General features: G+C 45.7%; 1 long non-coding RNA gene across 1 annotated transcript; it reads left to right on the top strand.

Annotated features, from left to right (window-relative positions):
- The first annotated feature begins 3,552 nt into the window (after positions 1 to 3,552).
- Positions 3,553 to 10,657, top strand: LOC309330517. The gene is made up of 3 exons (XR_014151465.1): positions 3,553 to 3,957; positions 9,545 to 9,605; positions 10,597 to 10,657. It is a non-coding gene; the product is annotated as an uncharacterized lncRNA (long non-coding RNA).
- The last annotated feature ends 5,246 nt before the right edge of the window (positions 10,658 to 15,903 follow it).

The following is a 15,903-nucleotide window of genomic DNA, read 5'->3' on the forward strand; positions in this document are numbered from 1 at the left end:
TTGTCTTACCTTCAGCAACATCACAAAGTAATTGCTGTCAAGGATTCCCCTATCACTATGATCCAAATGATGTACCTGTATTCAGTAAGTGGGATCCAAGACCCAGTCTTCAAACATTCAGGGGCTCCTCCCCATCTCTTACCTGGGATGCTGCAAACTCTCCCACCTGGGTCTCACCCAGAGGGACATTATGCTCATCATTCTTGTGGGCTCTCACACCACGGAGTAGCTAATATACATATGTCCACTATCGTCATATAAGGTTGTCCCCAAGGTTGCCTGGCCTCTTTCAGGTGGGAACACATAAATCTCCAGGTGGGCAAGAACACCTTCCTCTTAGCTGGTAACCTGAGATGTGTCAACACCTAAACGCTCTCTCTCTCTCTCTCTCTCTCTCTCTCTCTGTGTGTGTGTGTATGGGGGGTGGGGGGTGTTTTTCAAATTTTGGTAACAAACTGCTCTTCTTATGAGGGATATAGAAACTTAAGTCACAGGTACAACTTTTATGTGGGACGAGGGTGGTGCTGTGGGTTAAACCACAGAGCCTAGGACTTTCCGATCAGAAGGTCAGCGGTTCAAATCCCCGTGATGGGGTGAGCTCCCATTGCTCTGTCCCTGCTCCTGCCAACCTAGTTCGAAAGCACGTCAAAGTGCAAGTAGATAAATAGGTACCACTCCGGCAGGAAGGTAAATGGCGTTTCCGTGCGTTGCTCTGGTTCGCCAGAAGTGGCTTAGTCATGCTGGCCACATGACCCGGAAGCTGTACGCCGGCTCCCTTGGCCAGTAAAGCGAGATGAGCACTGCAACCCCAGAGTCGGCCACGACTGGACCTAATGGTCAGTGGTCCCTTTACCTTTACCTTACAACTTCTATGTCAAAGGCAAAGGCCAAAGAAGAACAAAGATGGAGGCTGGACTGAGTGACGGTCTGCAAAGCCCTTTCCCAATCTATGATTCCATGGACTCTGAGAAGTGGATTCTTCTGTCAGTCAAAAGGTGGGAAAGGGAGGGTGGTGGGGACCCTTCTTCAGTTAATTCCACTTGAGGCAGGGAGGAAAAACCTGAGTTTCCTTTAGACAGAGGACTTGGTGTATGTGTGGTGGGGGGTGGCTGAGGGGGTGCCCCATTTTCTCAGCAGCTGGGTCTAGAGGAAACAAAAGAGCAGTTTACTGACTCCCAAACGACCTCTTGATTTAACAACCATTCAGTAGATTCCTCCATCCTGGGATAATCTCCCCCTTGCGATAGCATCATGTGAGGCCAATGTGACCAGGAGTCTAAGACCTCTTTACGAAAGGAAGGAATGAGGGAATGTGAGAACGGGAGAAAGGTGCCGTTCATGTTTCTGGTCTCTTTCGACAGCCTCCTTCACTCACCCCCTACCTCTCCCCCACCCCATATTTCGAATTCCCGGGACAAAGGCTTTTTAAGATGCACCAACCATTCCATTCCTGGAGCAAACTTCCTCACTGCAAGCCACCTAATCCCAGCTTTCTACAAAAATAATAATAAATGGGGAGGGAAAATACCCTCAAATGTCAGCCCTCCTGCTGAGTTTGAAAGTGAAATCATGAATTCAGGATTTGGAAATGGCTCCGAAGCTCCAGGGCCAACTTTCTGTTCCCCAAACTGCTAATAAAGTTTGATATCAAAGCCGTGAACCTCTAACTGTGCCCATCTTCCCTTCATTGCTGCCATATTCCATGTGCAGGATTTTGCTTTTGTTCTTTAGCCAGGGTGAGCGGATGTTCCATAATTTGGTTTCCTGAAAGTTCAGTGCCTGGTATTGAGTGCAGAAACTCTGCATCCTGACTTATTCCATCCCTCTTTGGGTAAACAAGTTTCTAGACCTTAAGGCTAGCAGCTGGTGGTATATCTCAGAAGCAAGCAGAGGGCCTCCTCGGGTTTCCTAGCAGTCTGGGCTTTTGCAGTAGTGCGCTTGCTCTCAGCCAATCTACATCACAAAAAGTTTCAGGCCTTGTGAACGTCGAGAACCTCCTGACCTCTTCCATCTTGGAGAGTAATTGGCTATAGTCTGTGAGCCTCCATCATGTCATTTTGATTAGCCAGTGAATAAACTTTCAATCTGGGAGGGGCAAGGCTGCCCACCCACCTTCCTACCTCCCCCCCCATCCCACCCATTATGGGGCTAATTTATTTAACACCTGGGGTAATACGTTTCACCTCTCATTGTTGTGAGCCAAAGCTAAGGAGATTCTGCCTCCCCCCCCCTTCATTGGGATCTCAAGAACTGGGAAGAAGAGAAACACTTGTCCTCTGGCGATGGCGACCCACTCGCCTCCAACCCCACGTCCCCAGCTCTCCATCCGGGACACAGCCAAATCCGTCTAATCCAGTTTCATGCCTCTTCTGTGTCAAAAGCTTTTCCCCACCCCTTCCCAGCTCATTGTTCATTCTTCCTCTTCCGTCCTCTCTGAAGTTAGGTTTCAGATTTTATTTATTTATTTATTTATTTATTTAAAAGCTTGAAAGCAAGCGAATATTTTCACCCCCACCCCCTCAGTCACGCATGTCTGTATTTCAGAATTCATATATGTCAAGCCAAATTAAGACAAGCCAGCCCTAAAGAGAAGATCAGGCAAGATGGCTGACAGGGTTTGGAAACCCAACAGGCCCCAGGCCTAACTCTGTGCCTCACTTCAGTCCTGACAGGCAGAGATCTGCCAACTGTCCCAATGATTTCCCTCCTGGTTTGACATTAATTCATATTATTTAATGTACTGAACATACTTGAGAAGGCAAACAATGGGTTCTTTCCAATGTTATTCAGAGTAAACCTGTTGAAAAAAAAGGACGCAACCAACTCAGGTTCATTCATTTCATTGAGCCTACCCAGAGTACAATTCAGCTGGATACAGCTCAATATGATTGATCTAATATATTGATTTTGTTGTCTTAATATTTCTGTGCAAGTTCGCACATTTGAGGAAAGGTGGGATTTTTTTAAAAAAAGATTAAAATAAATAATTAAACTGATTTGAACAACTTTGTGAAATATTTGTTGAATTGTGAATTCAACTCGGATCCAAACTCTTTAGACATTGGTATAATTTAGAATTGAATATCAGGTTCTGCTTCACACACACACACACACACACACACACACACACACTATAAAGCTCTCTGAACTCAGCTTTTTGAAACACCTCAAATTTCACTCTCTGAAGAATGATTTGAAACAAGTATGCAAAGCGATGCAAAATCTTGTCTCATTAAGTAACTTGGATGTAATAATTGAGCAAAATCGATCATTCAGAAGCTTGGGGGGAAATGAATTAAGGAGAAGATACATTCATACCATCTTTCTGCCAACCAATTGAAGTTGCCAGAATTATTTTGAGAAATGATCCTTTTTCTGAGGTGAAACAAGCCATTTATTTGACTGAAAACATTTTTGGTCTGAAGCAGATGCTAAAGCTTACAGGATAAAACAGCGCAAAATGCAATAGGTAAGATTTGCAAGATGCTGAAAATACTGTAAGATTTACTGGAAATGCTAAATGCTCTGCCTTCGCTCCACTCTCAGGATGCCAGAAAACCCCATTTCATTTGCTTTCGGCCTCCATGCCCACACAGACCCTTTAACCAGGACTGGGGGATGGGGAACACCGATTTCTGCCCAGCCTCCACAGACTTGGCACAGAGACCGACTCTGATACCAACCCTTTATCTGAGCCACACTGACTGGGGTTGCCATAGCAACAAACATGACAGAAGGTGACAGAAGGCAGGAGAGATATCAAAAAAGGACATATGAAAGGGAGCTGGGCTGGGCTGGCAAGAGGGGTGTGTGTCTCGGTAACGGAAAGCAATTAGAAGAGAGGAACCGCTTTTAATTTCCCTATAATTAAAGGGATAATCAAGGAAAAGGTATCACATCAGGAGGGGATGCTAAATTTCTTGTGATCTGCTCAGAAATGGCTGGTTCCTTTGTGAGGTAAGAACACTAGAAGATCCTGCTGCTGGATCAGACCAAGGGCCTGTTTCATCCAGTATCCTTTTCCCCACAAGGTCCGCCATATTCCCCTGGGAAGCCCACAGGCAGGAGCTGAGGGCAATCACCTTCTCTCATGGATGGTCCCCAGTGACTGGTAATTGGTGGTACATAACTGGACATAGTGGGACGCGGGTGGCGCTGTGGGTTAAACAACTGAGCCTAGGACTTGCCAATCAGAAGGTCGGCGGTTCAAATCCCCGCGACAGGGTGAGCTCCTGTTGCTCGGTCCCTGCTCCTGCCAACCAAGCAGTTCGAAAGCACATCAAAGTGCAAGTAGATAAATAGGTACCACTCCAGCAGGAAGGTAAACGGTGTTTCCGTGCGCTGCTCTGGTTCGCCAGAGGCGGCTTGGTCATGCTGCCCACATGACCCGGAAGCTGTACACCGGCTCCCTTGGCCAATAAAGCGAGATGAGCGCCGCAACCCCAGAGTCGGCCACGACTGGACCTAATGGTCAGGGGTCCCTTTACCTTTACTTTAACCGGACATAAGAATTTAAGAAGAGCCTGCTGGATCAGGCCAATGGCCCATCAAGTCCAGCATCCTGTTCTCATAGTGGCCAACCAGATGCCTGTGGGAAACCTGCAAACTGGATCTGAGCACAAGAGCATCTCTCCCCTCCTGTGTCTTCCAGCAACTGGGATTCAGAAGCACTGTCTTCTCTGACTCAGGGGGCAGAGCAAACTGTCATGCCTAATAGCCGTTGATAGCCATTCATTTCTCCAGTCCTCTTTTAAAGCCATCCAGTTTGGTGGTCATCACTGTCTCTTGTGGGAGGGAGTTCCATAGTTTAACTATGTGCAGCATGAAGAAGTAATTTCTTTTATCTGTCCTGAATCTTCCAGCATTCGCCTTCATTGGATTGCCCACAAGTTCTGGTGTTATGGGAGAGGGAGAAAAACCTTTAGCTATCCACTTCCTCCATGCCATGCATATTTTTATAAGCTTCTATCTTATGTTCCTTTCCTTTTTCTTTTTTTAAAAAAAATATGTTTATTTGACTTTTATGAACAGAGCTCTCCTTCTCTCTAAAATAAAAATCCCAAATGCTATAAGGTAGTTGATCATTCGAAAGCCCATGGATCACTCGCCCCTGTTCTGTTTATTGTCTCTCTTCAAAGACCAAATGCTGTTATAAAGAATAAGGACTTACTGACTATTCTTTTAGTGATCACTCAGCTATCCAGAGCTCAAACCTGGGAGGCCTTACAAGGACTATCCCTGGACTTAAAATGCCTGGTGATTCGCTACATATGAGAAAATAACTCATAACTTAAAAGCAATAAAGGAAACGAAAAGACCGGAAAAATTGTATGCAATAAGGTAGTCCTTTATTCAACATACAAACAAATCTGGTCTTAAAAGATAAACCCTCCAAAGCATCTTTGCTATCCTGAACAAGATGACTTGAAGTGTATTCTTCCCTGGGAACAATTGTCTGTGATGCTGTAATGTGTGTGTGATGTTATATATTTGTTGTTATATATAAAAAGCCTAGCAAACTAATTTGGGTGGGGGACGCATGCAAACAAAGCAGCCTAGTTTCTTTCTAGATATCACATTATTTCACTTCTTTCCTCTCATATAATTCTTCCTGACTTTAAACATACTGCAGAATCTTTATTTCTTCGCCACATTTTGATCTATTAAATACCTCTTTAAAAAGTACTAAGGTTGGGGGGGGTGTATCCTCCCTATTATTGAAATAGAAAAATGCCAGGAGGCAGGGTGGAAATTTGGAGGAGGAGTGGGGGTCAGATTAGCATGGTGACAAATTAGCAGCTAGGCCGGGGCCTGTGCATGGGAAGTTAATGACCTTTTGTCTCTACCATCTATAGGCGAGCTCATTTGCAAGTATGCAGTTGGAATAATTTAGGCCCAAGTTCCAACATGTGGAGCGGCATTCCTTTGGCTCTTTCTCTCCCATGGCGAGGCTCATGAGAGCTCTAAAGAACTTGCAAAAAGTGAGATGGGCACATCATTGCAGAAGGAAGTCAACTGGAGTTGCGGGGGGAGGTCATGGCAGCGTGACAGCTTTGATAGCCAAAATCTCACAGAGGAATAGAACCAGTGGTAAATGGTAGTGGAGCTAAATTTTAGGCCAAAGCCACATTTCTAGTAATCTGTGGTGGCCGCCTCTGGAGATGTCAAGTATATCTCTAAATCCCAGAGGGAATACAGGATCTGGAGGCAGTTTTGGGAAAGAGCAAGGCGAACGAACTTGAAGTTCATTATGATAAGACGGAGGTGCTGTGATTTGGGGAGCTGAATGGGGATAAATTGGAGGTGCCTCTTTTGCAACAGTGTCCTGGTACAGCGTTATGTACAGTGGTACCTTGGGTTACATACGCTTCAGGTTACACACTCCGCTAACCCAGAAATAGTACCTCAGGTTAAGAACTTTGCTTCAGGATGAGAACAGAAATTGTGAGCGGCGGCGCGGCAGCAGCAGGAGGCCCCATTAGCTAAAGTGGTGCTTCAGGTTAAGAACAGTTTCAGGTTAAGAACAGACCTCAAGAATGAATTAAGTTCTTAACCCGAGGTACCACTGTAAACAGTCCTCATTGGAAGAAGTGTGGCCTAGAAAGGAACCAAATAAGAACTTTAAGTTAAGAACTTTGCTTCAGGATGAGAACAGAAATCACACAGCAGCAGCGGGAGGCCCCATTAGCTAAAGTGGTACCTCAGGTTAAGAACAGTTTCAGGTTAAGAATGGACCTCCGGAATGAATTAAGTACTTAACCTGAGGTACCACTGTACTAAGCTTGGATCCTAGAACAATAGGCAAGTAGGATCCTAGAATGCAACAACTGATTGGCAGGTGTGCTTCCTCATGAAATCCAAATCAGTGAGCAATAAAGGATGGAGAACCATGTCAATGAGTGTCCAGGAGATTTCTGGAATGCTTTACCTGGCGGCCGTGTGGCAAAGGTAAACAACGTAAGGAGAACCTGCTGGATCAGGCCAAAAGGGGCACATTGAGTCCAGCTTCCTGTTCTCACAGTGGCCAACTAGATGCCCATTATGTGAAATCCAGAAGCAGAATTCAAGCACAAGAGCATTCTCCCCTCCTGCGGCTTCCAGAGGCATTATTGCCTCTGACCATGAAGGCAGAGTATAGTCATTATGGCTAGTAGCCATTGATAGCCCACTCTGCCATGATCATAGAATAGGAGCCGCTTAACCTAGGATTGCCGTACGTCCAGAATTTCCCAGACATTGCTGGGATTTGGCCCTTGGAAACAGTGCCCAGGAAATCGCTTAAATGTGTGGGAAAATCTGGACATATGGCAACCCATATGTATGGAGAATTTCCTAAAAAATAGCTCACAAACATCTCTCTCTTTTTTTTGAGATCTTGCTCAACAGCTTTGGAAAAAAATAAAAATAAAAAAGCTCAACAACTGTCTGGATCTTGACTTTTCACACTACGTAACCACCCATTTGGTGGATCTTGCCTTAGCCTGATGAAGGGTTAAGCTGCTCCAACAGCTGCCAAGTTTGGCAGATCCCACTCCAGCCAAAGGCACCAACAAAACGACCCCTTTCTGTATCCCTTATCCATCTAATCTACAATGTGATGCATCTGGAGGCCATCATACAACGGATCACCCTCACTATTGTCACCACCGCATATAACAGAGGCCAAATGCGGCTCCTAGGCCTCTCTATATGGCCCTAGCTCTAGGGTACACCCCCTTATCGGGTGATACCCCTTCTGCCCAGCCATATCCCCCATCAACCATGCTCTACAACTCCTATGAGTCCTTCTGTCCGGATGGAGAATGCAAAGCTGGTGTGTGTGTGTGTGTGTGTGTGTGTGTGTGTTTATGTGTAAAACTTTCTGGTTCTAGTGTGGTAAACATTGTTGGCTATAGATAAGTGTCACATCCCTTGCCCTGCTCATGTCTCCCTCCAGTCCATCCTCCACTGGAATGTGGCCCTTGAGAGGTTGTCCATGGAGGAGTGTGGCCTTTGGCTGGAAAACTTTCCTTGCCCCTGCTCTGAAGTGCCATCAACATGCATGGCATATTCATGCCCAGTGAGGACAGGTACCTGCCCCAAGACATTTACAATGAGAAAGGCAGTGGGGGGGGGAGGAAGGAGGGAGGCAAGAGAAGAAGGTACAAAAGAAATGTGTTACATTGAAAACTGTACAAGAAGCATTAAAGCAGTATCAATATGACAATAAATAGAATCTGAAAAACTCTCTCCCCCCCCCAAACAAAGAAAACAGTGAGCATCTCAACAGGCAGAGTTAGAAGTTTCTACAATTATGATCTCCTGGATTTTGGAGTTCTGAATCCTGTTTCTGATTCTGTTTGTGGTACTCTACAAATCCTCCATGGCCCATTCTTCTTTTCTGAAATATTGTAGAGATCTGTGTATATGTAGTGTTTGATTAATATGTGTCTTACACCCTCTTCTATGTTACCAGTGCTCATCTGTGCACACTCATGATAAATTAATTTTTATATTTAAAAATTTTAGAAACTGACATGGAAATTGCACTTCTCTACTGGCAACCAATGACTCTGTTACGAGATCAGCATTATATGATCGGATCAGCTGGCTCAAGCCTGATCTCAGGCATCCTAATTTGAACTGACCAGAGCTGGCCTGTCTTCACATGAAGAGCATTACAGTAGTCTAATCTGGATGTGATTGACTGAGACTTCTCCAAGAAGGGGCACTCCTGGACTGGCACATCAGATCAAGCTGGGAGAATACATTCTTTGCCACTGCTGCCACCTAACCATCTTGAAGCACGGTTGGATCCAGGAGCGGTTGAAAAAATGGATAGAGAAAAGTCCCCCTCTTCATAGAATCATAGAATTGTAGAAATTGTGAACACACCATGAAGCACAATGTTGGAAGATTCAGGACAGATCATAGTTAAACCACGGGATTAGTTTCCATCAAGAGACAGCGATGAACATCAACTAGGACAGCTTTAAAAGAGGATGGCACAAATTTATAAAGGTTATGGCTATCAATGGCCACCAGCCATTGTATGTTCTGTTTGCAGTACTGCATCATCTACACTGATGCTTTAATAGAAATGCTAAGTTATTATTATTGATGTACAGTATTCATCAGCTTTTAAACCACCGACTGAAGGCCATTTAATTATAAGATAATTAAAAACACAAAAACAACAAAAGCATTTAAAGCAAGACCAAGATGGACACTCATGTTAAAGACCCATTTAACCAGCTGGGAAAGCCTGACAGAACAAAAATGTGATTGCGGGAAGTGCAGATAGGGGATGCCTGTTGTATCTCCACAGGACTGCCATTCCACAAAAGAAGGGCAGCCACTCTAAAAGCCCTGCTCTGAGAGACTATGGAACAGGCTTCTGAGATCACGAAAACACACTGTGGTTAAGATTCAGTCCCTCTGCATCTTCCAAAGGAAGTGCTTATATGATAAACATGCTAACTAGTGGATATATGCATCTAACTCCTACGCCTTTGTTGTTGTTATCACATTATTATTACATTTTATCCTCTCTCTTTTCTCCAAGGAGCTCAAGGTGGCTCACATGTCTCTTCTCATCCATTTAATCCTCACAACCACCCTGTGAGGTAGGTGAGGCTGAAAAACTGTGGCTGGTCCAACGTCACCCAGTGAGCTTCGTGACTGAGTGGGGATTTGAACCCTGGTCTCCCAGGTCCTAGTCCGACTCTAACCACTGCACCACCACTGACTCACCAGTCAGAAATCTGGGGCATATATCCTAAAAATTCCACATCAAAAACTCAGCTTTCCATTTCTAAGCCCCTTTGCTGAGGCAATGGTTCCTTCACAGGAGTTAAGCAGGGGATTCATGCTAATCAGGCCCCGCCAAGATTGTTTCCACCTCAGCCATCAACAACAACAACAGCAAAGGACTAGACAATGCAAAGCCCCCCCCCCTTTTTACAGTCTTTAATGGTCCTCCTCATCATATTAGGCTCTGGGAAGGCTTGCTTTGAGGTAGACACCCGGCCTCACACCAGACGAACTGCCAATCTGGCCAGGATTCTCAAAGGCATGATTGTTTGAGGACAAAAACAAAGGGGAGCGGGCAGGGGGCTTAGGGAAGTGGATGGTGGGGCGGAGTGGTTGGTGGTGAGCTATTGGGGGGGGGTGTTGGTGGAGGCCGACAAGCCACCTTAACATTCTGATGGGGAACGTGCAGGCCGGACTATAGAGTCTAGACGTCCATTCATGGAGCCAGTCTCAGTTGCTCTATTGTCTTAATTAACCATTTGAAGCTGTAATGGAATGAGACAAAAAATAAAAAAGCTTCACCACCCCCTTCCCCTGATTTCTCATGCCTGTTCATGTGGAAAAGCTTGCACCCGAGTCAAGTACCTTGATTAATTAAAGAGAGAGAGAGGGCCCCCCCACTCCTTTTGACCCCCTCCCCAAATATCTACACACCCCAGGAACCTTTGGTGAGTTTCCTGAAATAACGAACAAGACTGAACAGCAAGTGTGGGATGGCAGATAGTGTATTAATTTTTTTAAATGGGCATTATCGCAATGCAAATTCTGTTCTAATGCCTGTTTCTTTCATTGAATTTTTGCCAGACTTTTAAGAAGAGCAAATGAGCAAGAGAGCTGCACTTTTGGAATTCTGCATAGTTTAGGTATATGTATATGTGATCTTCTTCAAAGTAAGGACTGTAGCAAAGTGGCGGAATTCTGCTTTGGATGCAGAATGTCCTGGGTTTGATTCTCAGCATCTCCCAGTAGGACTGGGAGAGATTTTTGCCTGAAACCCTGGAAAGTCACTGTCAGTCAGTGTTGGCAATTCTGAGCTAGATGGCCCAGGGGTCTGACTCAATGTATGTAGCTTCCTATGCTCCTAAGACAAGAATAATTATTTCTGGCTGTGGCTGAGATCTTTGGCCACCTGATCCAAAACAGGACTGCTTTATCAAATTGCTGAGAATCGGACTGTCTTTCACACAGTGGCCTCTTCCCCTACAAGCTGTTTTTGAAAATTGGCAGAATTCAAAACGATTGCCTATTCCAGCCTGCTACCTTCCAGATATTTTGGGTTACACCTCCCAAGAGTCCCAACCACCATAGTTGTGTGATGGGAGTCATCATCGCAAATAGCCCTGCTGGCCAGTGGGAGTTGCTGTCTCAAACATCTGGAGGGTACCGTGTTGGGAAAGACCGATCCATGGGAACTTTCTCTATTTTTGATCATAGCTATTAAAGTGACGTCAACCATGGTTCATTCTAGATACAGCTAAGCACTTTGGCACCACCTGATAAACCTTTGCCTTGTCTGAGCTCGGGGACATCACCATAGCCATCTTCACATACCTGAAGGGCTGTCACATGGGAGATGGAGCAAGCTTGTTTTGGATGGGATTCAAATGACAAGAAAGGAGGTTCCAACCAAGCATTAGGGACAACTTTCTGTCGGTAGGAGCTGTTTGACGGTGGAGTGGACTCTCTTGGAATGTGATAGACTCTTCTTTGTTTGAGGTTTTTTGACAGCGTTTGGATGGCCATCTGTCAGGGATTCTTTAGCTGTGATTTGTGCATTCTAGTGGGTTGGACTAGATGACCTCGAGGTTCCTTTCGACTCTACAGTTCTACAGTTCTTTGATATCTTGTGACACTGAGTCCCACAAGTCAATGATGTGTTCAGTGAAGGAGGCACATCTTTTCACCTGTCCTGAATAGATCACCACTCAATTTCAATGGACAGCTCCAATTTCTGGTGATGTGAAGAAGGGAGAGAAAGAAGTTTTTTGATTCACTCTGAACTTATTCACACTTAACTTCTGCCCTACACTTTCCAAGCACAGATTTGCGCTTTAAAGTTCTGTGTCTGAGAACTCCTTTTTTCACACCCTGGAGCTTTCTCTGCGAAAACCTGGTCTCTAAAGTTGAAATGGCAATTCGAGTTTTCCATGAATTACTGTTTGCTCCAGTTCAGTGGTAAAGAGTGAGTTTTTGCAGGGAAAGCTCCGGGGTGTGTGTGTGTGTGTGCGCGCGCGCTCAGGCACAGAGCTTTAAAGTGTGGGTTGTGCCTGGAAAGCGCCAACAAAAGTTACATGTGGATAAGTCCTTAGAGTATGCTACAGGTGAACGGAACAGCCTGTTTCCACTTTGTGTCATGTTCACATGCGCTCCCTCATCTCATCCTCTCTTTTTCTGGATTAAAAAAGAATTTATCAAACTGTTGCACTTAATTCGTACCCATTTTTCACACATTTCCCCCTGCAAACACATGTCTTTTCTAAGCTTCCCCCTCCTTCTTGTTCTTCCACCAGCAGGTGAAGACTGTTTTATTCCAACAGACCTTTGGGAACTGACGGGTGCTTTTTAGGAAACAGGTCTGAATAGAGCTGTGATGTTTCTGAATCTTGCAAATGCAGTTCTCCAGCCAAGAAAATGTGAGCAAAACTATGTGCATTAAGGGGAAATGTGCATAGATATGCATATATTTGTGAAAATAGCTTACTAACATTTATTATTATTATTATTATTATTATTATTACAATTTATTATCTGCCCTTCAGGGGTAACAGGTGGGCTACAACAATGAAAACACAACATAAATATTAAAACACAATATTAATAACAGTTTAAAACAACTTAATGTTAGCGGGGGTTTCTTGCAAAAATGTGTATGATTGGCAAAACTGTGTACAGAAATGCATAGATCAGGAGAAATGTAAGCTACCATTTGCCAGAGGACCATAACAAAAATCGCAAACTGATGTAGAAAAGCGGTTTTTCAGAGGGAACTGCTTTGCATGCAGAAGGTCTCATGTTCAATCCTTGGTATCTCCAGGTCAGAACAGCCGCTGCTTGAAACCTTGGAGAGCCAGACTGGGTAATACAGATGTGACCCAATATAAGGCCACTCCCTGTATTCCTAGGACTGGAAAAAATGAGAAACTGCAATGGACACATGAGCCTGTCCTGGGACTGGGGAGGGGAGACCCCTCTTGGCCTCAGGCCCTGTTCTGGGCCAGAGGAACCACTGCCCTCCACGTTCAAAGAGAAAGCAGGTCCATAGGGTTTTATGTGGGTCATCAAGATGCCTCTTCCCAACTGTGGCTGACGCAATCCCATGCACTTGCAGGGATGGTGCCCGCCTCCATCAGCTGCGTCCGCCTCTCCAGGCGCTGGCTTCACGATGGCAGATGGTGCAATAGCAGTAACCCAGACGTCTGAAAGACCTTTACATCAAAACAAAAAAACAAACAGAGCCCAACTCCAGCCCATGACAACCCCCCTTTCCTTGCCCACCGTGGGAAAAGATTAATGCAGTAAATTTGAGAACAAAGACCCCTTTGCCCCCCAGTTATCTCCACTGGCTGGGCACCGCCAATCTGGTGCCAACTGAAGCTGTCCCATTCTGACCGAGGGATGGGCAGATCTGTCCATTTGGGTTGATCATTCTCCAACCTTAAACTCAGCTTGCCCATTTCCACATCAGTTTGCAGTATGAGAAAAGGAAAGGGGGAAAACCCCCTCTCAAATATTTGTCAGCCTTTTAGTATGCATTTTCCCAATTTTTGTATGCTGTGTTGTCTAATATACATATTTTTGCAAGCAATTTGTCCTCACATAGTGATTTTTTTGTACATTGTGCATTGTTATTGTTAATACAATACACACTCTTTATTTTTAACACATTTCTTGGTGGTGAAAGCTGCATTGCAAAATTCAGAAAAATACTAAAGTGGAAGGATGGGTGTAAGTCCATTCGCTGCTGTTCCAGGAAGCAGGAATTGGGCAGGTTTGTGTTAGCTGGGGAACTGGACTTAATTTCTTCCCTGTCACAGCCTACTTGAAAGAGAGCTCTCTGGTATTTCTTTGTTTATTTGGTTCCTTTCTAGGCCACACTTCTTCCAATGAGGACTGTTTACAGTGGTACCTCGGGTTAAGAACTTAATTCATTCTTGAGGTCTGTTCTTAACCTGAAACTGTTCTTAACCTGAAGCACCACTTTAGCTAATGGGGCCTCCTGCTGCTGCCGCGCCACCAGAGCACAATTTCTGTTCTCATCCTGAAGCAAAGTTCTTAACCCAAGGTACTATTTCTGGGTTAGTGGAGTCTGTAACCTGAAGCGTATGTAACCTGAAGTGTATGTAACCCAAGGTACCACTGTATTTATGTATTGCTTCTATATCTCCCCCCCCCTTTTCCTCCAAGGAGCTCAAGGTAGTTCTCACTATTCTTTCCCACAACAGCCCTGCAAGGTAGGTTAGGCTGAGGGGCAGCGACTGGCCCCAGGTCACCCAGCGAGCTTCATGGATTTGTAGGGATTTGAACCCTGGTCTCTCAGGTCCCAGTCTGACAATCAGAGGCAGAGCAAGGGGGGTGCAGTGGGGGTGGTCCGCCCCGGGTGCCATCCTGAGGAGGAGTGACATTGCTGGGATGCTAGCCCCGCCCCTGCAGACTGCTAGCCCCGCCCCTGGGTGCACACCCACTCCGAGTGCTGGAGCATGTAGCTCCGCCTCTGCTGACAATCTCACCAACTACACCACACTCGTTCTAGATTGTTAACAATATAACTCAGTCTTGCTGACAACGGCTGGCCGTAGTTCTCCAAGGTTTCAGTCTCTCTAAACCTTACGGGGCGATGCCAGGAACTGAACCAAGAGCTTTCTCCATGGAAGGCTGCTGCTTTATTAATTATTAAATTGATTTCTCGCAGTTCCCAGGACAGGTTTCAACAATTTAAAACCCAGAATGAAAAGCAGTTAAAACCTTTACAGGAATAGGGTGGGCCCTGAAAACACACTTTTCAAGTGTCAAAGGCCAGTGTAAAGAAATGTGTCTTCAGAATTTGTTGGAAGCTGTACAGTGAAGGTGCCAGGTGCACTTCTGAGGGGAAGGAGTTCCACAACTCAGGGGCTGCCACAGAGAAGGCCCTCTCCCCAGCTACTACCATACTTCTGAGCATACACACTAACTCCTAGGGGCCAAGGCAATTTCACCCCCCACCCGCCAATGTTCAGCTCCACTCCCTGGCTCCTTGTGACGTCACGCAATGTCAAGATGTCACATCGGAGCCCCTCAATCAACTTGGAAGGTGCTTCCGCGGGAGGTGAAATTAGCAGGAGGTACCCCTCTGCCAATCTTAACACACAGGATGGGCTACAGGGAAGGAGGTGGCCTTTCGAATATTTGAGGTCTGAGTCGTTTAGGGCTTCAGACACTCACATGAGCACCTTGAAGAATGGAGCCTGGAAACAAACTGGCAGTCAGTGTGGCTGTTTTAGTACAAGGGTTCTATGATTTCTAAAGGGAAACCCAGCCAATACTCTACCCACTGCATCTGGGGCCAGTTGAAGTTCCCAAGTAATCTTCAAGGGCAGCTCCATGTAGAGCTAAGGCCCTTCTGTGGGCCCTGCAGGCCTTTCCCCTTGGGCTCATCCACACCATCGCAGTTGTTCTTTCTGGTCTTGCCTCTGGAAAGCCTACAAGCAATTCAATATAAGAATCGCTTCTTGGCCTTTTGGCTAAGACCAAGTGTGAGAATAATAGCCTAGACCTATCTCACACCATACATCAAAGGCATTATGATACCACCTCATGCTTTAATCGTATGGTGCAAATGTGGCCACACTGTTGTTCCTGGTGTTTGGCATTTAGAGGTATGGTGTTTGGCATTTAGAGGTATGGTGCCTCTGTTTTCATTGGCAGGGAGTGGCGTAGCGTGGGTTGCCAGTGCCCAGGGTGGGTCGGAAGCTCATGTCAGGGAGTGTGTGCAAAGCCCACAAGGCACATGGCTGCCAGCGCTACTGCTGCTGGTGGCAGTGACCACACGCCTTCTTGGCTTGGCCGCCCCACCACCTCCCAGCTCAGCCAGCCCAAGGGCATTGTGTGGGCATTGCACCTTGTTGTGCCCCTCTC

This window comes from Podarcis erhardii (genome assembly GCF_964252035.2).
Source record: "Podarcis erhardii genome assembly, chromosome: 15".
NCBI lineage: Eukaryota > Metazoa > Chordata > Lepidosauria > Squamata > Lacertidae > Podarcis > Podarcis erhardii.